The 22,214-nt window shown below is 45.9% G+C and overlaps 1 protein-coding gene across 5 annotated transcripts in view; it reads right to left on the reverse strand.

Moving 5' to 3' along the window:
* Positions 1-22,214, reverse strand: part of FGF1 (fibroblast growth factor 1) — a 112,651-nt gene that overhangs the window by 87,853 nt on the left and 2,584 nt on the right. For 2 of the 5 annotated variants that reach the window (XM_004008909.5, XM_012178671.4), the window contains exon 2: positions 13,879-14,033. The exons of 1 other annotated variant lie outside the window; for it this stretch is intronic. The gene's annotated coding sequence lies outside the window, so the exon portion shown is untranslated. Of the gene's footprint in view, positions 1-7,843; positions 14,034-22,214 lie in introns of all 5 variants that reach the window. 2 more of the 5 variants (XM_060415876.1, XM_060415877.1) reach the window with 1 other exon arrangement.

Raw genomic sequence — 22,214 nt, forward strand, 5'->3', positions numbered from 1 at the left:
GATGGCGGATGAAAGACTTTAACCATTTCAGGCTGTGCTTCCATCCCGGAGCGAGATGTGTTTAGAGTCTTTTTTTTTTTTTTTTTTTAAGAGCTATTCTTTACATTTGCTAGAACAGAGGCCTCCACACCCCACTTCTGACTGCCATGCTGTCAGAAGAAGGAATAGCAGGAGGTTACAGGGAGGCGATGAAGCCTGCTTTGGCTCACTCTCCCCATGACCTTCCCCAGGGCCCCTCCCAGCGTGGGATCTGAACCTCCCACCACAGTAGGGCCCCGGCCAGACAACCCAAGGTATAGCCACCCTCCACAGTCTTGGCTTAGTTCTGGGGATGTGCAAGGCAGGGAGGGTCAGGTCAATGGGTCTCTAGAAACAACGAGGACGTTGCCTTGGAAACCTTTTTCTCCCACTTGCACTGTGTGCGTTTGGACCCACCCTGAACCAGCTGTGTATTAAATCCTCCGGCCGCAGCGGGAGGTAGGGAGTCATGTGGAGGAAGGTCAGAGTGTGTCAGGAAGGGGTCCACCTCCGTGATGGGAGACCATCCATCTTCGGGCCTTAGTGAGAGGTCTGATGACCCAGGAGAGCCATGGGCTGAAAATCCATACTCCGTGCCCAGTCTCTGTGGCGCAAGAATGGGCCGGGCTGAGTGCGGGGGCTGCCAGCATCCCCTCCTCCAGATTGTGGCCTGGACCCCTTCCCGTAATCCATCTCTCTGTGCTGCTCCAGAAGCCAAGTGATGTGCTCATGGTCACCTAGTGCAAGAGAGTGTTTGCAGACCTCTACAGCATTGTTCACCAGTGGGTTTTTCCATAATCCCTGCTCTGTTATGGTCAGGAGGGCCATGAAGGAAATCAGCGAATATAGAGGGAGACAGCTGGAGCTCTCCATGCCCCTTCATAACCTCTGCTCCCGCTTCTAGAGATGAACTCTTGTAAAGAAGGAAACAAAGCACAGGGAGGACCAGTTCTTACCCACAGTCACTCAGGAGGGCAAGATGGGGCACTGGGCAGCCTGGGTGCAAAATAACTGTGCAGTTCACAGCCTACAGGAGGCCGTTCCGTTCACTCTGCATTTCGTCTTCAAATGTGTTAAACTCAAAGCCCAGGGTCAGGGGACATAGACGAAAAGTTTGAAAGCACCCGAGCACCAAGGAACCACATGTACCCTGGAAGGGTGGGGATCCCACAGCCTTTTGGGAAATGGTGCTAAAGGAGCCTTGCTAAAGTTGAAGCTTCTTTTTTTGTTGCAAACTCTTACAGCTTAAAACTGCTGGACAGGAGGCTTGTCTGCTCCATGCTTGAACTCTTTAAAGGAGCTATTGGTTTCTTGGCTAGTTCTAGGTTCCTGACATGTGAATTTTAAGTGCTGAAAGAGCACAGGGTGATCATTGTCCCTTGGAACAAAGAAGACTGATGGGGAACAGCAAGTGACCTTCATGTTCCCAGATCATTTTTTCAGTTCAAATACAGTCTTAGGTTTCCTGAAATCCTTAGCCAGACTGCAAAGTGTTGGTAGCAATAATAATTAATATTTTATTGATCGAACACTGTGTGCTCTGCATTATGTACTGAAACATTTTTGTCTCACTGACATCTTAAATCACTTCTGTGAGGGAGTAACAGCTAATGATGATAATAAAACACTTTCTCAGACTTCACCTGTATAAATTCAGAGTCCCATCAACAACCCTCGGGTGTGGGTGCTGTTATCATGTCTCTGTTTCAGAAGTGGAAAGGTTACAGAATTGGGCCAGAGCCTTACAGCTGTTGTGTGTCAGAACCAGAATTCAAACCCAAGCAGTCCTGCCTGCCCCAACGGGTATACTCCTATCCTCACGCCCTGCAGACTGTCATGATGAAAAAAGATGGTGAGAGAGATGGGCCAGAAGTGGAGGCATCAGGAGAACTCTTGGTCTACCACATCAGCTCCCTTTCCAATGAACTTGGACACTGCCTCCCGAGTCTTCGGCAGAGACATCCCAGGACCAGCCTTGGAAAACGGCAGCTCATTCTGTATGGCCAACCAAGCGAGGATTTTACCCTTGGGAGGAAACGATCCTGAGGCTGACCTGCATCTCTATCCCAGAGACATCCCCATTAGCGTTTCAAACATGAAAAACAAATAGAGGCTTAAGGAAGAACATTTTGCTCCTTTAACCTAACTACCACCTTAGCATTGAAGACAAAGGAGCCAGGGTCATGCCAGCCTTGAACTCTGAACCAGGGACATGCTCTCCCGGGGCTGCAGCTTGCCATATAGACTCCAGGGAGTGACTCTGCAGTGGTCATTCCCAGCTTTCTTCCAATTGCCATTTCAAAATTCTGACATAGATTCTGAGGAAGAACAAGTACAGCCTAGTTTTTGGACAGCTCTTTGTGTCCCCAGTTGGTACTGAAGCAGCACTTTGTGCTCATTGATTAATCAGTGCAGACACTGCTTCCACCCCATGGACCTGGTAGCCAAGGTTGGGGTGAGTGGCTTTGTCCACTCCTCTCTGAGTGCAAGGGCAGGAATGTGCTGTATCAATGTCACCCTTCTGGGTGCCTGACATCACTTGTTTGCCTTTGATGCCCATCAGCCAAAAGGTGTTATTCATCTCTGAGCATGAATAACACAAACAGGCTGAATTTTTCCAGGCTTCCAAAGTGAGTTCTCTGAAGAGACGAGATTATGCACCCTAGGCCAGAGCAGCTGATGCAGAGCATGAGGCTCTGGGGGCTGTGAGGGGCCTGCTCACCCAAGTTGGGGTCTGAGGCCCCGAAGCACACTTGGCAGCGCTGCTTTCAGATGTAATGTGCTCCTTTCTAGAGCTATGAGGAGGGACAGAGGCTGGGAGGTCCCACTGCTGTCCTTGGTTTTGCCTTTTCCACTCCCAGGATTGAACCAGTCACTCATTTATTGAGCACTTACTATGTGGCTCAGCTCTGTTCTATGTTCTGTGTTCTATGTTCTATGTTCTGTACTATGTTCTCAGCTCTGGGGATACAGCAGGGAAAAAGAGAGACAAGGCCTGCCCTCCTGGGGCTTATCTTCAAGGGGAAAGGATGAATCAAAGCAAACTTTAAAAAACAATTGACAAGATGATACAGACTGGGGTCAGTGCCATGAAGGAAATAGAATAGGGGGTAACAGGAGAGAAAGCCTCTTTGAGGAGTTGACCAGAGAGATGAGGCCTGAAGGACAAAGAGGTCTCCTATGTAAAGAACAGCAGGGAAAGTACTCCAGGCAGATGGAACAGCAACTGCAAAGTCCCAGAGGCAAGAAAGGGCATGGAATGTCCGAGGCATGGAAGAGAGGCCAGTGGGGCTAGAGCTTGTGGGGGATATGAGAGGAGTGGAGGATCTTGTCCCCATGAGACCCCTCAGCTGCTCTCACCTTCCTGAAAGTCTCCTCTCTTCTCCACAGTGGACTCCACTTGCCCCAGAGATTCATCCTTGCTAAGCCAACTCTAGCTCCTCTGCTGGCAGGAAAAGGAAGGGAATTCTTTTGTGACTGTCAGGACATATGGCAAAGGCATGGCATTCAATTTGACATCAGGACTCACTCATGGTTTATGTCAACAGTGGCTGGCGTCGATGAGAAGTTTCCAAATGACGGGAATGGTGTGTGTGTGTCTGATAGGGAAGACACCTAAGAGGGCTACAAACTCCAAGCTGGAATTCCATTGCCACAGACCTATCTTTCTGCTTCTCATGTGAAACCCTGAATAAGGCACATTTTGGCTTCAAGTCCTTTGTACTCCTTCTTTATATTCTCTGCCTATTTTCATACCTGTGTCTGCCCACTTCCACCCTTTGCCACAAGGGGTCTGCCTGGGTTTCTTGCCCTCACTTCTTGCCTCTTCACAATTTGAATCTCGACCATTCTCCACAGCCCTGCTGAATGAGTCTGCTGACCTATTCCTGTAGCTTCAGGAAAGGTTCAGCAGGCAAAGGAGAGGTTACATTCATGAGACCTCTGTGTGTCCTTCAAGTGATGCCAAAGAAGGTTGGGCTTGGCTGCCTGGTCAACCCCAGTCTGAGCCTGGCCCGGCTCCCAAGGTCTTGAATTAACTCATCAGTGGGAGACAATGGTCCCTATTTAGACTTTAAAATGCTGCACTCAGTATGTCAGCAAATTTGCAAAACTCAGCAGTGGCCACAGGACTGAAAAAGATCAGTATTCATTCCAGTCTCAAAGAGGGGCAATGCCAAAGAATGTTCAAACTACCGTACAGTTGTGCTCATTTCACATGCTAGTAATGTTATGCTCAAAATCCTTCAAAACAGGCTTCAGCAGTATGTGAACCAAGAACTTCCAGATGTGCAGGCTGGATTTTGAAGAGGCAAAGGAATCAGAAATCAAATTGCCAACATGCATTGAATCATGGAAAAAGCAAGGAAGTTCCAGAAAAACATCTACTTCTGCTTCATTGACTATGCTAAAACCTTTGACTGTGTGGATCACAACAAACTGGAAAATTCTTAAAGAGATGGGAATACCAGACTACCTTACCTGTCTCCTGAGAAGCCTGTATGCAAGTCAAGAAGCAACAATTAGAACCAGACATGGAACAATAGACTGGTTCCAAATTGGGAAAGGAATATGACAAGGCTGTATATTGTTACCCTGCTTATTTAACTTCTGTGCAGAGTACATCATGTGAAATGCTGGGCTGCATGAATCACAAGGTGGAATCAAGATTGCTGGGAGAAATATAACAACCTCAGATATGCAGATGATACCACTGTAATGGCAGAAAGCCAAGAGGAACTAAAGCCTTTTGATGAGGGTAAAAGAGGAAAGTGAAAAAGCTGGCTTCAAACTTAACATTCAAAAATCTAAGATCATGGCATCTGGTTCCATCACTTTATGGCAATTAGAAGGGGGGAAGTGGAAGCAGTGACAGGCTTTATTTTCTTGAGCTCCAGAATCACTGTGGATGGTGGCTGCAGCCATTAAATTAAAAGATGCTTGCTCCTTGAAAGGAAAGTTTTGACAAACCTAGACAGCATATTAAAAAGCAGAGACATCACTTTGCTGACAAAGTCCATATAGTCAAAGCTATGGTTTTTCCAGTAGTCATGTACAGATGTGAGAGTTGAACTGTAAAGGATGCTGAGCGCCGAAGAATTGATGCTCTTGAATTGTGGTGCTGCAGAAGACTCCTGAGAGTCCCTTGGACTACAAGGAGATCAAACTAATCAATGCTAAAGGAAATCAATCCTGATTATTCATTTTAAGGACTGATGCTGAAGCGCCAACACTTTGGCCACTTCATCTGAACAGCCGACTCATTGGAAAAGACCCTGATGCTGGGAAAGATTGAGGGCAAGAGGAGAAGGGGGCAGCAGAGAATGAGATGGTTAGATAGCATCACCAACTCAATGGACATGAATTTGAATAAACTCAGGGAGATAGTGAAGGACAGGGAAGCCTGGCGTGCTGCAGTCCATAGGGTCAAAAAGAGTCAGACACAACTTAGCAACTAAACAACAAAACAGTGGGGCCATGACGGACACCTAGAACATGCTGTTGAGGGGACCATGGCTAGAACACTATTGGGGAAGAGGTCTGGAACTTTAATCCCTAATGGCGATGTATCCTACACTAAGTTTATGAGCTCAGGAAGCCTGCTGTCTTCCTTCGGGGCTGACCCACTGTTGAATCACGCCATCAACTTCTCTGCCCTTTGCTGAAATCAGAGTTTACCCTGCAGAGGACTGCCTCCTCCTCTGGCTTTCTGTGGCTCTCAGCAAAGGACCTAAATCCTCAACATGGCTACCATGGTTCAGCCTCCGTCTGTGCTTCTTCCCTGCCTTCTAGCCGCACAGCCTCCCCTCCACTCCTTGGTGAAGGCGCACTTCTCACACCATGTGATCTTCCCTCATGCTCTGCCTATAATAGAGCATGGACAGAGTACAGCCCTTAGCACACAGCCAACCCTCTGTGCTATTACCCGGCACCCTGTTACCAGGCAAGGGTTACCATGGGCCCATTGGTCCTGCCCAGCCATTGGTTGGCAGGGCAGTGGGCCCTTCCCCCAATCAACCAACTGGCAATAAGCAACCCTTAGTAGTCCTGTTCAGTCATTGGTTGGTACCGTGGTAGGCCCCTCCCACAAGTAACCAACTGTCAGTGAGCGGCCATTAGTGAAGCAATTCAGCCAGTAATGGTTGTTGTCAGGTGTAGAGTGAGGTAAGAAGGGGATCTTGGCCTTCTCCCTGGGGCTCTTCAGCTCACCTAGCCTTGGTCCAGCAGGTGAGTTGGGGGCTCGGGGTATAGGCGAGGGGCTGGGTCCTCACCAAGGCCACCCATTGGCTGTGAGGCAGCCAACCGTGAGCCTCTCCCCCACCCCCACCTCTGTTAACGAATGGCTATGGCCGTCTGCATGGGACGGTCTGTGGGTCTGCCCTCGCCCCCACCTCCCACCCCCTCGGTTTGGGCGGCCCGAGGAGCCTGAGGGTCACTGTGTCCTGGGCACCTGGCTCCTTCAGCATTGATGGCTGGACAGGGTCTGGCGACCTGGTCCTGAGGGAGCTGCCAATTCAGTTCTGCCTCCTTTTAGGCAATATCTGGACCTTGGAGGAGGAGGAGGAAAGTTGGGACCTGGCCCTTGTCAGAACAGAGAATAATATTTATTTGTTAGAGATTTACAGGAACATGGTTACCTGACAATGACCTGACCTCCAGAACAAAGGATCTGACACGAAGAAATTTACAACAGCTAACCATGCCCCTCCAGCTTTCCTAGAAAATGGCTTTGCTGAAAGCTTTTGGGGAACTTGGGGTTTTAAATAAGGCATGAGCTGCCCATGTTCTTGCAATAAACCTTTCTGTGTTCCAAACTCTGACGTTTTGGTATTGTTTGGCCTCACTGTGGTTCTGGCAGAGAAGGAAATGGCAACCCACTCCAGTACTCTTGCCTGGAGAATCCCATGGACACAGGAGCCTGGTAGGCTACAAGTCCATGGGGTCGCTAAGAGTCAGATAGGACTGAGCAACTTCACTTTCACTTTTCACTTTCATGAATTGGAGAAGGAAATGGCAACCCACTCCAGTGTTCTTATCTGGAGAATCCCAGGGACAGAGGAGCCTGGTGGGCTGCCATCTATGGGGTCGTACAGAGTCGGACACAACTGAAGCAACTTAGCAGCAGCAGCACCAGTGGTTCAGGCACATGGACTTGCATTTTTGATAACATTCTCTCCACCTGAAACATTCAGCCTTCACCCATCTGACCCCTGCCCATCCTCCAGATCTCATCCCAAGCGTCACCTTGTCACTGAAGCTTTTCCAGACACCCTGACTTGGTCCAGCATGCTGTCCTCTGCTTTCAGGGGGACCACTCAGGAGAATTCGTGCAGGATGGATGTTGATGGCCCCACCTAGCCTCTTGCTTTCGTGCAGGTAGGAACTGTTGGTCCTAGGCTCTGCAGCCTGCTCCTGGCACACAGGAGGGCCCAAGAATGAACCTCCTGACCTGGACTGCTCAGGAGTGGACTCCAGGCTGCCCATCCTGGTCTGCACCCTCTCCTCTTTCTCTATGTCCTCCTGTCTTCTTTTTTTCTTTGCTTTTCCTTCCCTTCATCCTCTCCATCTTTCCTATCCCTTCCTTCTTCCTTCCTTGGCCTCAGGCTTACCTGTGGCTCCCCAGAACACTATGTAAGTCAACAGAAAAGCATTCAGAGTTAAAGAAATAGTTGCCACAACTTGGCAGGATGTGTTGATCAACTAGATCACCCCAGACCCAGGGCCTCGAGAGGAGATCTGATTCCTAATATGATCATTTTCTAAGGCTGCTGTAACAAGACTGTTACAGAGACTGGGTGGCTTAAACAACAGAAATTTCTTGTCTCACAGTTCTGAAGTCCAGAAGTCCAAACTGAAGGTATTCACAGGGTTGGTTTCTCCTGAGCGCTGTGAGGAAAGGATGTGGTCCAGGCCTTCTTGACATGTAGATGGCTGTCTTCTCCTTGTGTCTTGTCATGTCCTTTTCCCTCTGTGTGTGTCACTATGGCTTAATTTCCCCTTTTTAAAAGGATACCAGTCATACTGGATTAGGATCCACCCTAATGACCTCATTTAAACTTGATGACCTCTGTCAAGACACTGTCTCCAAATAAGGTCACATTCTGAAATGTTAGGACTTCCACCTACAGATGTGAGGGGGGACACAGTTCAACCCATAACTACTACCTTCCAACTACCCATTGCCCCCACCCTTTTTGGCTTATTGAATGAGATAAAAATAGGGAACAACAAGGATACATCATCTTCTGAAGAAATTATGTGGGAGTCTCAGGATGGGGGAGGACAAGATAGGAATATGAAGAGGAGAAAGACATTGAAGGGTGAGAAAAGAGGGTTGAACGGACAAAGAGCTAAAACTACCCTCACATATTTGTGAGAGGCTCCATGGCTATGCTATGGAGATCTGTGGGGCCTGGGATCCTATCCGGGATCTGCCACATACCAGCAGTGAGGTCTTTACCCTCACTAGTGAAATGTGATAATTACAGTACCTAACTTATGGGATGGTTGTGAAGGGCTTAGCACTGTGCCCAGCACCTGATAGCTTAGTAGCAGTAGGTGGGCTGCTACACTGTTCCCACAGTGTAGGTTTAGCCTAAGTAAAACGGTGGTTCAGGAAGAAGGCCAAGTCAACAAAGAGGCTAATCGCCACTGATTCAGGCCACATGACTCTGTTCTCATTAAAAGCAAAAAAGACAGGGAACCAGACCAACTGAAGAAGCCCTGGGCTTCTTCAGCTGTGACCTGTTGACTGGAGGCATCAGAACCAGCTGGGCCCTACCCAGGAAATGCAGAATCCTGGGCCCCTCGTGAACCCAGCTACGTCAGTACTTACGTGGGTAGTTCCCAGGAACCTGATGTTTTAACATTTTAAAATTAATTTCTGGCTGCTCCATGTCTTTGTTGCTTTGCATGGGCTTTCTCTAGTTCCCGGGAGCGAGGGCTACTCTTCCTTGTGATGCACAGGCTTCTCACTGAGGTGTCTCCTCTTGTTGCGGGTCACAGGCTCCAGGTGCATGAGCTTCAGTAGTTGTGGTGCACGGACTCAGTAGTTGTGGCTCACGGGCTTAGGTGCTCCACGGCCTGTGGTATCTTCCTGGGGCAGAGATCGAACCCATGTTTCCTGCACTGGCAGGTGAAATCTTATCTGCTGCCCCACCAGAGAAGTCCAACAGGTTTTATTATTATTATTATTATTAGTTATTTTTTAATATAGTTGATTTATCATGTGTTAATTTCTTCTGTACAGCAAAATGATTCAGTTATATGTGTATATACATTTTTAAAATAGTCTCTTCCATTATGGCTTATCACAGGGCATTGAATATAGTTCCCTGTGCTATATATATATATATATATATATATATAGTAAGACCTTGTTGTTTATGCATTCTATATATAATAGTTGGCATTCGCTAATCCCAAACTCCCATTCCATTCCTCCTCCCCCTTTCCTTTCAGTTCAGTTCAGTTGCTCAGTCGTGTCTGACTCTTTGCAACCCCATGGACTGCAGCACGCCAGGCCTCCCTGTCCATCACCAACTTCCAGAGTTTACTCAAACTCATGCCCATTGAGTCAGTGATGCCATCCAACCATCTCATCCTCTGTCGCCCCCTTCTCCTCCTGCCTTCAATCTTTCCCAGCATCAGGGTCTTTTCCAATGAGTCAGTTCTTCGCATCAGGTGGCCGAAGTATTGGAGTTTCAGCTTCAACATTAGTCCTTCCAATGAATATTCAGGACTGATTTCCCTTAGGATGGACTGGTTGGATCTCCTTGCAGTCCAAGGGACTCTCAATCTTCTCCAACACCTCTGTTCCAAAAATATCAACTCTTTGGCGCTCAGCTTCCCTTTAGCAACCAAAAATCTGTTCTCCATGAATCTGGTGTTTTAAACAAGCTCCCATGTTTTTCTTTGGCAGATTAAAATTTGAAAATGCCTGGGCCAGACCACGGGTTCTGGAGCAGCAAGGGTGAGTCTTGTCCATCAGTAATCCCCACATCTACACAGCTCTGGTACAAGATAGGCATATCTTCCCATCACCATCATTCCTTAAGTAAAGTCAGAGAGGTGGGCTTGAGCAACTATGCATAAAACAAATCTCTGTGTCATGTTTTGAACATTCAATTTAGAGAGATTACATTAGCAAATCAAGCCTTTTGCATCACTATAAACTTGACTGTGTCCAGATGCTAAGTTCTTTATTGCCCATTCCTCCTCTCTCCATGGCTGGAGTCACCTGGTCTTCACCTTAGGCTTAGCTCAAGATGACCTCTGATCTTAGGCTGGAGGTTTGTCAAGAGCTGTGGCCCAGCACCCTTGCTGTGTCCTTGTCTCTGTTGTTAGGCACCATTTTTTCTCTTCTTGGTACCATCCTCTTGCAGGAAAGCCTGTGCCCCACCTTGTCCCCCAGGGCCTGCATTCATGTCTTGTTCCTAAACACCCAGGCCCAAGGTCATGAGTCCTCAAGGCTGAGATTCTATCTCCGGTCCAATCCAGGGTCTTGCCATCTCTTGACAGAGCTTCCAAATCCTGGCCTACTTTCTAGGGCCTTCAAGAATCATCTTTTCCTGAAGTCCATCTGTCACCAAACTCTACCTGCCTCTCAGAACACCTCCAATGATCCCCCAAAATGGAGATGACACAGCAGTTAGGAGCACAGCCTAGGTGTAAGTTCGGCTCTGCCACTTTTTATCTGTGTGACCATAGGCAAATGGCCAAACCCACCAAGCTCAATTCCTGCAGCCATGAGAGCCCCACTTCATGGAGTTGTGACTAGAATCTGGCAAGGTCACATACAGAGTCAAGAATGGTGCCTGGCTCATGTAAAGGCTCAAGAAATGCTGGCCACCAGCACAGAAGCTCCTCTATTTTTTTAAATTTATTTTAATTGGAGGCTAATTACTTTACAATATTGTAGTAGTTTTTGCCATACACTGACATGAATCAGCCATGGGTTTACGTGTGTTCCCCTTCCTGAACCCCTCTCCTACCTTCCTCCCCATCCCATCCCTCTGGGTCATCCCGGTACACCAGCCCTGAGTACCCTGTCTCATGCATCAAACCTGGACTGGCAATCTGGTTCACATATGATAATATACATGTTTCAATGCTATTCTCTCTATTCTAAAAGCTCAGAAATGTAAGCAAAACATCACACCAAGCAAAAGCATCTCCATGTTGCCCAGAAGGTGGCACTGATGGTCACACAGAGATTCACTTGGACCTTGGAACAAATGGACTTGTGAGCAGCCTTTTCAGAACTCACCTTTCAATAATAATAATAACAACAACAACAGATACTTAAATTTTGCTCACTATAAACCAGCCACTGAGCTAAGAGCATTTACTCATTTGAGCCTTTCAATTATAAGGCTAGTACTTTATTCCCCCATTTTATAGATGAGAAGACTAAGGCACAAGGTCACAGGACTAGTAAGTGTCAGAGTCTGAATTTTAACCCTGGCTTCTTCCTACCTGCAGAGTCTATGTTCTTAACCACTGTTCTGCTGGCCTCTCTTCAGTTCAGTTCAGTTCAGTCACTCAGTCGTGTCCAACTCTTCGTGACCCCATGAACTGCAGCATGCCAGGCCTCCCTGTGCATCACCAACTCCCGGAGTTCACTCAAACTCATGTCCATCAAGTTGGTGATGCCATCCAGCCATCTCATCCTCTGTCGTCCCCTTCTCCTCCTGCCCGCAGTCCCTCCCAACATCAGAGTCTTTTCCAATGAGTCAACTCTTCGCATGAGGTGGCCAAAGTACCAGAGTTTCTGGCCTCTCTTAAGTGGTAACATTTAGGAATCAAGGTAATTACCCTCTCCCACTTCCCTCTTCTCCTGCTGTAGGCCAGATGCTTGTCTTTGTTTCTGTACCTCGGACTCCTTTACCTCCCAACTGAACTGGACATCCTGTCAGCCCAGGTTCATTCGCTCTTACCTGCCCACCCAGTTAAGTCCCTGCCTTTCTCTATGGTTGGATAGGCTGGATCCAGTCCCATGGGACACCTTGCCGCAGTATTTGATGAACTTGATGAGTGATACTTTTTTTAAGGAAAAATAGTAATTCACCTATACTTTATATGTCATGGATAGTTGTTAGATTTACCTAAAACAGGGTATGTCTGTAGCCCGAATGGCTGCAGATTATTTTTCCAGTAGCTTAAATCAAGGAGTATTTCATTAGCCAAGCAGTGCCTATTTGATGACGTGGAAGGGGTGTGCCTTCCCCTCTGCATGGTCCCTGACTGCTGGAAGCTGGTGCAGTGGGGTGGCAGCTCCACAATCCTTAACCGTTTATTCAGGATCCATAGAATGCACATCAGCAGAGTAAGCAAACACATCTCTGTCCTGGCATCAGACATCCCTTCTCTGGATGTAGATGGAGCGTGTAGGTGTCTGTCCAGTGTCACGATGGAAATATCATCATCAGAGTTTGTGCTGCCTGCCTGTGAAATCAAGCCACTTAATCAACTGGATACTTCCTCCTTGAATCCTTTTTGGAAGCTGGCAAGGTGTATATGCATATGTGCACACCAGGTCTGGGAGGAAGTTTATAAGTAACTCAGTGTCTTCTCCCTTACTTATTTTGTGTTAACTTTGCTTTTGATATAACACTACATTTGCAAATCCTTTTCTTCATGCTAAAAAGGCAGCATCAATAGAAAACAGTTTCCCTGAGTTTACCCATTGCCCTTAGCAGCAGATCTGGCAAATTTGCCTTCAGATACATGATCTCAAAAGGGGAATTTCCTTGAGAGCCCTCAATGACCAACACAAAGAAAACAAAGGAAGTTTGTGACTGTGAATCACAGTCTCCACCAAAATCCACATTCATTCACCCAGACAGCCACTTTGCTGGACACCACTCAGCCAGCTGATTTCTCTCGAACCCTTTGCCACCACTGGGCTGGGTCACCCTCAGTCAGAACCCGGATGCTTGTGTCTGCCCACCAGTGTTCGTGGAGCTAAATCATGAACAATTGTGTCCCTAGAGCAAATGAAAGGGAGAGTACTAGTCACCACAGCAGGAAGGTGGGGGTGGACTTAAACAACTTGAGAGAGCACAGAGCGAGCTCTTGCACCTGATTAGATAGGTGTGTGCCCTCTCGAAAAATGGGTCCTTAATTTTTTTAGGTCTGGATTTGTGGAATGTTCTATCTAGAAGCCTTGCATACTTTCAGCATGTAATAGTGATGTGGGTATGGATAGCATCAGTGCCAGAGAATGTGCCCAGTGGCTAGCCATTCCCGTTTCCTCTCTGCTGGTGCCTATCCGGAGGGGCACTGAGATGACAGTGTGATTTTCAGAGATTAGAAAAATGCTAGGAAGTAATCCAGGTGACCAACAAGGCCATTGGAATCCCACCCTCTCAAGCATACTCAGATAATTGCATACTTCAGCCTAACATTTATATCAAGATATTGACTAATCTAAGGTGCCCACCCAGTAGACAGGGTTGCTTAGACGGCTGAATTTCCAGGCTACTTAAGAGGGTGAGTATGACAAGCAAAATAATGCTAGCCATGCTCAGTACAGCCCCAGAGTCCTGCCAAACCACAAAGGTTTTAGTGAATGAGAGCCTTCTGCTCCCTCTGGTCCTCATGGCCGGCAGTGGGGGATGAAGATACAGGAGGAATGCTGCACGATTATTCTCACAGGCTCTGCACTCCAGGTGCTATTTTTCACATGTCTGTGATGTTAGCCAGCCTTTCTTTTTTTTTCCCCCAAGAAGCCTTATACTTGCACTCAGACAGACAGACAGACACACACACTATCTCTCTCTCTCTGTCTCTCTCTCTACCTCAGCACTGGATGTATATAACCTGCTCTCCGCTCCCAAGAGTAGAAACCCTGATTCCTACCTGAACAGCTCGCAGGCTGAGGGCTTTTCCTCTCCAGTCGAAGGGAAAGAGAATCCTCTCAGTCTCATCCGCCCTGTGTTGTCACTGTCAGTGTGCTGCGACTGCTTCTCCAGCAGCCCCAGGCTGGCTCTCAGCACCTCCCGGTGACTGCGGCTCTGTGTGGGGAGAGGGGACGGGCCGTGGCATGTACATCAGGTTGCTGGTCCGCCTCCAAACACCGTACTCCAGAGCCGGCTCCCAGTCCTGCAGGGCTGTGTGGGAAGCAGGGAGGCAGCCAGGGGGCTGAGCGTGCAGCCTGTAGGTCTCTCTCCAGCCCCGTTTTGATCGGCAGAGGGGACCTGCCTTTAGACAGCTGCCTGCACCGACCCTGCCTACAGGGGTGCACACGGAGTACCCCTAGCCTTGGGCAGCCAACAGCAGGCCCAGGGACACAGAGCTTGTGGCCAGCAGGGAAGGGAGGCAGAGACAGCAGACAGTGGCGGCAGCTCTCCTGGGTGTTATTTTAACGTGGTTTGTCTTGGGGCAAATGGCTGCACTGAATGGACTACTAGCCCGTCTGGGCAGATTCCTGTTTATTTTGAGGCCTCAGTTGGCAGGGAAACAGCAGGTCATGGCTCAGAGACACTCCTCTGCAATCAGAAGACAGCTGGATGAAAAGGAATCCTTTTCTGTTCTGACTTCTGGCACCTCTGCACAGTGTGTAGATGTCTGTCTGTCTGTCTGTCTGTTCCTGTTTTGCAAAGCCACTCGAGGCAATGGCCATGCAGTTTAGAGCTGGGGAGGGGCTGCAGAGAGAATATTTCTGCCCTTTCTCACCAGTGGTCAAACCTGTCCCTGCTGAACTAAGCAAATCATCAAGTGGGGTTTCTTCAGTGGGCCACGGGCCTCATCTTTGTGCCCCTGGCCAGGATGGGGTAAGGAAGAGGGGAAGCTGCTTGTACGAATGACTTTTGGCTACAACATGAGGAATGAATTTGGACTGAAAGGCTATGGATCAGGAGGTATCTCTGAAGAGACCAAATGGAAACATGATTAATAGTTTCCTATAATTGACAAAGAGTCCTGTTCCTGATGCAGGCATTTGAGCCTGGGAGGTGTCACTGAGAAAGAGAGTATGTGTGTATGTGCATACACGCATACAAGCCTGCCCACCTGGTGATTCAGATAGGAGGTACAGATTGACCTGTTGGAACTAGAAATATATTCGCTGGTTTCTCCCTCCTCTGGGAAGGTGGAGATGGAAAACTGTTCTCCAGAGTCATCAGGGAAACTCCATGTGCCTCTGAAGGAAGGAGTTCAGAAAAGCTCACCTCCTGTGACAAAGAATTAGAAGCACAGACAAACATAACTCTGATAATGGATGAAGCACAGCTCTGCTAAAAGGAACTTGAGAGGTACAGGAATAATTGATTTTTCTCAACTTTATTAACAGGAACCTCAATGAACTGTCAAAGGTCCTTTTGACAAAATTTAAAATTTGCTTTAAAAAAAAATAGTAATCTTCTTAAGCATCTGCACGATTCCAACGGACCTTCCAGATCATAGATGAAGTTATTTTAGACAGTCATCTTCTTAATATTGGAGAATTGTTTTGCTGCTTCCAGAGTGCATGTGAGCTGTTTTTAGCCACCTGGAATGATAGGTGGTACAGTTAGGAAGCACCCTAAATCTTCCCTGCAAGCTCCTGTGATTATGGTGACAATCAAATGTGTCCAAATGTGTGACAACACCTTGAACACCAGTGATGCAAGTGTAAGTCATTATTTTAGTGCTGTTTCTTCATTACATCTAGTTGTCAAATGCCCTTAAGGGACAAAAAAAGCCAAAAAACCACACACATCTCCTAGGCAGATATAGGCAAATGCAATCCCTAGCTACTGATATAAACCAATTAATTTACTACTATCAGGTGTTGTTTGGCAGTGTTCCTGTCCAAATTCTGGGAAATCATGATTTCTCAGTTCCTTAAAGTACTTAACATAATTCTCAATACTGAATTTTTAATGTTTTAATTTAACATCTCTCAAGTTCCATATTTGTTTCAATTTCCATGTCAAGTGTGTAGATTTATCTTTTTTAAAAATTTATTAAAGTATAATTTACAATATTGTGTTAACTTCTGCTGTACAACAAAGTAATTCCATTTTATATACATATATATACACACATATACATATATATATTCTTCTTCATATTCCTTTCGTTATGGCTTATCATAGGATATTGAATATAGTTCCCTGTGCCATACAATAGGACTTGCTGTTTATCCATTCTATATATAATAGTTTGCATTTGCTACAACTCCAATCTCCCACTCCATCCCTCTTCCACCTCCCCTTCCCCATAGCAACCACAAGCCTGTTCTCTCTGTCTGTGAGTCTGTTTCTGTTAGATAGGTTCTGCTGCTGCTGCTGCTAAGTCACTTCAGTTGTGTCCGACTCTGTGCGACCCCATAGACGGCAGCCCACCAGGCTTCCCCATCCCTGGGATTCTCCAGGCAAGAACACTGGAGTGGGTTGCCATTTCCTTCTCCAATGCATGAAAGTAAAAAGTGAAAGTGAAGTCACTCAGTTGTGTCTGACTCTTAGCGACCCCATGGACTGCAGCCCACCAGGCTCCTGTGTCCATGGGATTTTCCAGGCAAGAGTACTGGAGTGGGTGCCGTTGCCTTCTCCAATAGATAGGTTCATTTGTGCCGCATTTTAGATTCCACATATAAGTGGTATATGGGATTTGTCTTTCTCCTTCTGATTTATTCTACTTAGAATGATAATTTCTAGTTCCATCCATGTTGCTGCAAACGGCATTATTTCATTCTTTTTTATGGCTTTGTAGTATTCCATTGTGTATATATACCACACCTAGATTTATCTTTTAAATAATGTATATTCAGATGCTTGGAATCATGAGATATGAAATGTTAACGGTTCCTGGCCCTTCTGTTATTTAGCATGGTAAAGAATGGGAGGTTTCTTAGTTTAAAAGTCTGGCCTCAGAATAGCCTCCTAGCTCTGGACTAGGAAATAGTCCATGGAAATAACAGCTGTCAAAGCCTCTTGTTAAGCATTCACAAGCCACTAGATTCTAAGAGAGTATGTAACAGAAACCATAGCTTCCTTCAAAGCTCTTAGACCTCTTTCAGTGCCATTAAAACCATTTAAGGTTGTGAAGTAATTAAAACTTTATATATGCACTTACTAGCACTACAGAGGGCAGGTCTGAGAAAAGAAGAAAATGACAGATTTGGAGGACCAACAGAAGTCCTAGTAGAAGTCTGGTAGGTTTATCCACAGAGGTGTGGCCTTGGCCAGAGTCAGCCATGTCTACAATGTTGTGGCTGGTACTGGAGCTGAGATTTTTCCTTCCCCGACCTGAGAGACTGACTTACTACCAAGCACTTAAGCAGTTGCTATTACAGAAAGTGGTTCCAAACCTCTTATAAGAGATTTAGAAGGACAGGAAAAGTAAAATGTGGCATTTCTATAATTTTTTCTTATTCTGTGTTCAGCGCCTCTGAAAATCAGACATAAAACTATCACTTTTTAACTGCACCAAAATGAAAGAGGAATCAGAGCATGATAGATTCAACAGGACTCCAAATGTCCGCAGGAAATAAATTTTCTTTCTCTCCTGCCATAACACATAAGCCCTGGCTTCTTGTCTTTGAGTCTTGAGGCTGATGTTCAATATTTGCTTTAAAGTTTCCCTGTCATTCATCCTGTTTACATGAACAATGCAGTTATATGAAACGCATACCAGACACTGCATTTTCTTTCTAATCTCGTTTGACCTTGTTTGGACTCAAAAAATCCTAATCAGCTGACAGGAGAAATCAGATGCTGCCTGCCTCTCTCTCCCCGCAGCAAAGTATTTCCTTCTGTTTATGCTCAATCATGCAATTAAATGAAGGGCACGCTGGCCTCCTGGTGAACCAGCTGCCAAGATGACGGAGGGAAGCAATTTGACAAACAGGGCGCAGGGAAACACAGCAGACATTCACAGGAAATTGTATTAGTTGCCCAAGGAGACCCAACAGACACAAACATAACCAGAGCTACAGGACAGAAACGGGGTCTAGAGGTTCTCAAGTGAGAAGGTGCCTTTCTCAAATCTCACTGTAACCCAAGAGCAGGAACTTGTCCCAGTTGATCGGCCTGGCTCAGCAACTACAGGAGAGGATGCTTGGAGAGGGTCACACCCATGAGAAGTAGGCTTTCTTTTTCTGATACTGGTATCCATTGCCTAGTCAATGTTTTCCTCGATCTCAGCTTTTCAATTTTATTTTAAAATATTTTATCTTTAAATAAAAGGAATGCTTTGTGCATATATAAAAAATGTACAGTATACAGACAGGTACAAAATGACCCTCACTAACCCCCTTCTTCCCAAAGATAATCATTGTTCACTTTTTTCCTGGATCCTTTGAGGGGGAAAATGTCTTTATACACCTGAATGTGTTTGTTTAAAAGCAATTTACTAGGCAGAGTGTCCTGCATTGTTTGTTTTTCACCTAACACTAGGTCTTTGCATATAGGTCTGGTCTATCCAGGCGCCAGTATTCCTTGCCTGGCTTGTTGCAGTACCTCCTTGCTGACTTCCCTGCTTCTGCCCTTACCCTCTACAGTTCCAGAGGAATCCTGCTAAAAGGTAAATGGGATTGTGTTTCTATTTGAACATAACCGCCCAGTGCCTTTCTCTGGCACTAAGAACGAAAGCTAAGCTTGCTGTCAACCACTTGCATCTTCAGGTCCATCTCTGATGCATTTCTCACTGCGCTCTAGCCTCCCTGCTCCTCATACAAGCCAAGTGTGGTCCTGCCTCAGGGCCTTTACACTTCCTGTTCCCTTCACCTGAAGTGCATGGATTTCTTTTCTGCCCCTCGATTCTTTACATGGCTGTCTCTTCCTTATCATTCTGGTCTCACTTCAGACCCTCCTCCCTGACCACCTGTTCTAAATTAGCCTCTCATAGATCTCTCTTTTTCTTCATAGATCTTATTACTATCTGAGAATTATCATGTTCAGTTATTTGTTGACTTATTTGTGTGTCCTCCTGACACACACACTAAAATGAAATGTCCATGAGAAGAGCCAGGGATTTTGTCTGTTCACCCTTATATTTCCAGTTCCTAGATCAAGAGTTTTCACGTTTGAATGTGCATCACAGTCACAGATAACTGGGCCTCAACTCCAGAGTTTCTCTTCAGAAGGACTGGAGTAGGCCTGGGAATTTGCATATCTGACAAGCTCCAGGTGATCCTGAGGCTGCTGGCCCATGGGCCAGACTTTGAGAACCACTAGTCTGCACAGTGCCTGGTACACGGTGGGTGTTGCTTATACATTTATTATGTGAATACACAAGTCTGCACAGAAGGATCTGCTACTTTCTTTGGAAAGGCAGTTTTATTTTCAGTTTATCATTTATTTATATTTATTAGACTCTAAGCCTCCAATTCTTTGTGACAGGAGGGCTCCAAGTTCTGTCAGCTAAAGTGATGTATTAACTCCATTCATTTGTCAGCAGATGATTAGAAACCTAAAGTGTTACAGGCCCAGGGGAACCAATGAGAGACAGTCATCGTTCTTTGCCTTAGTAACGCCTCAAAGCCAAAGGTGGTGGGATTCTCGCTTGACATGTGACAGAGTACTTTCCCTGTGGGTAAGTACTCAGGCCTCCCCTGTATTTGTTTAACAACTATGCTGTTGACTTGGCTTAGGCCTCAGTGCATTGGAATATATACAACACACACACACACACACACACACACACACACACACACACACACACACATTTTCATATTGAATTTCAGGAAGTTATAAGATGCCTCAAATCTGTTTTAATCTAAAATTTAAAAACTCCTGATCTAATCATTGGCTATGTACTTGGCAGAACAAAGACAACCTGGATCCTCAATTTGTTAAATTCCTGATGAATAAAAGTTTATTAAATGTAACCAGACAAACCTTAGAGGGCAACATTAGAGAAAAGCATTAGAGGAAATTATTAGGTAATAAGGTTTCCCATCTTAGGTTGGAGAATGCTTTTTGAAGCATATTTTGAAACCCAGAAACAAAAATAGAGTAGTGAGATTGATTCCGTAAAACTTAAAATGATCTTTACAAGAAAGAGGAGAATAAGATCCTTCAATTCTAAATTCTGGGGAGAAATCTGTGCATCTTATGTTTTCCATCTATATTTTTTCCACTTGAATTGTCTGGGAGACCTATAGCCAAGCTCAGTGGGGCGAGACATAAACTTATCAGAGCAGACAGGGTTAGACTACATCCCTCAACAAAGCCATTTTGTCACTTTGTTAATTATTTCATTAGCCATGCATGGTTTGGTGTTTTTTTGAGAGAGAGATTTTATTGAGATATAGTTCACATATCATGCAGTTCATCCATTTAAAGTGTGCAGTTAAGTGGTTTTAGCATATTCCCAAAGTGGTGCAACCATCTCCACTGTCTAATTTAGAACACTTTTGTCATCCCCCAAAGAAACCCTCATACCCATTAGCAGTCATTTGGCATCCCCTCCCCGGCTCCCACCAGGCCCACACGACCACCAGCCTACTCTCTGTCTCTATAGATTTTCCTGTTCTGGCTATTTCGTATAAATGGGATCATATAGTATGGGTTTCTTTTCCTTAAAAAGCATAACGTCTTTAAGGCTTATCCATATTGTAGCCTATTCATATTTATGAATGCCATTCCTTTGTCCATCAGTTAAAGGGTATTTGGCTTGTTTCCTCTGTTTAGATATCATGAGTAATGGTGCTGTGAATGTGTGGTGTCCACATTTTCATGTGAACATGTTTTTATTTCTCTTGAGTCTGGTAATGGTTTTTCTCTTAAAGATTTACCCAAAACATTTTACTTAACTTAAATAATTCTTTTCGTTTTAGCTTTGTTCTATCATGATCACTTGGGGAAGCAAGAAGGCTTGTATCCTAAGGACTTCTGAACTCCTCTGCCCTGAGTTTGAGCCCTCCTTGCTTCTGTGTAATTGGGGATGTGACTTCATCTCACTGAGCCTCACTTGTGAGGAAGCCAGCTCTCTGATCCTCTCAGGGATACTGTGAGGATTAATGACATAAACCCAGTAGGATCTGCTCTTGAGAAGACACTATCCCACAGGAGTAGGTTCCTGTGTATCAGAGAAACAAGATACCCTCAAGCCAGACAGGGGCTCCCCAGCACCACAGGTGATGGCATCAGCCCAGAGGCCAGTGGGTGAATGCAGAGGCACAGATGGTATAAAAAAATACTGTTTACTTGAGATTTGGGTTTCCTCTGCTCTCTGAATTTGGTTGCATTCTAAATCCCTCAGACCACCCTCTGCAGGAGGCTCAGCTTGGTCACCCTGCTCAGAGGGCAGGAGAAAGGTCAGGGCCATGCTCAGTGATGGGCAGCCAGATCACCAAACAAATTCTAAAGCCCACCCTCCAGCTAACGTTTTCCCAAAGACTACTCTAATCAAAGACCTCATTTAATCAAAAAGTACCTGCCTTTCTGCAGAGTCCCAGAAGTACCTCCTTTTGCAAAATTCCTGTACCCTTGACTTTCTTGTTGGCCCTGGGGTAGGACCCCACACCCCTGGATACAGTCTAATAAAGACTCCCCTGCAGAGGCACTGGGAGCTCAGGTGGCAGGAGAGGAGGCTAAAGTATCTGAGCTTATTCATAGCCTCTGACCAATTGCCCGTGCCCTTCACTTTTTAAAGTCAGGCAGCAGAAAGTGCTATTGGATAAACAGGGAATTGATGAGTTTAATAGGAAAGAAGATGGCAGGCTTGCTTGGGTTCTAACTTCCAGACCACCACTTACTAGCTGTCTGATCTAGGACAAGTGACTAAGTTCTCTGAGACTAAAGTAAATGTCTGGATATAATATTGGCACTTACTTCACCGGGTCACTGTGGGGACTTACTGAGAAGATGCCCATAGAGTCTCTAGTCTATCAGAGCTCTGTCAATGTTTGTCATAGTTATTATATTACTTGCAAATTAAGAATTAAGGATCTCAAGTAATCTAGCCATCCTCTCTAAGCTATTTAGTGACAAAGTGAAAGTTGCTCAGTCTTGTCCAACTCTTTGCAACCCAACGGACTATACAGTCCATGGAATTCTCCAGGCCAGAATACTCGAGTGGGTAGCCTTTCTCTTCTGCAGGAGATCTTCTCAACCCAGGGATCAAACCTAGGTCTCCCACTCTGCAGGCGGATTCTTTACCAACTGAGCCACCAGGGAAGCCCCTCCAAGCTATTTAGGGAGGCTGTTTTTATTTTTATTTATTTTTACTAGTTGGAAGCACCTAATATGTGTTAGCGGAGAAGGCAA

Source organism: Ovis aries, chromosome 5 (genome assembly GCF_016772045.2).
Source record: "Ovis aries strain OAR_USU_Benz2616 breed Rambouillet chromosome 5, ARS-UI_Ramb_v3.0, whole genome shotgun sequence".
Taxonomy (NCBI): domain Eukaryota; kingdom Metazoa; phylum Chordata; class Mammalia; order Artiodactyla; family Bovidae; genus Ovis; species Ovis aries.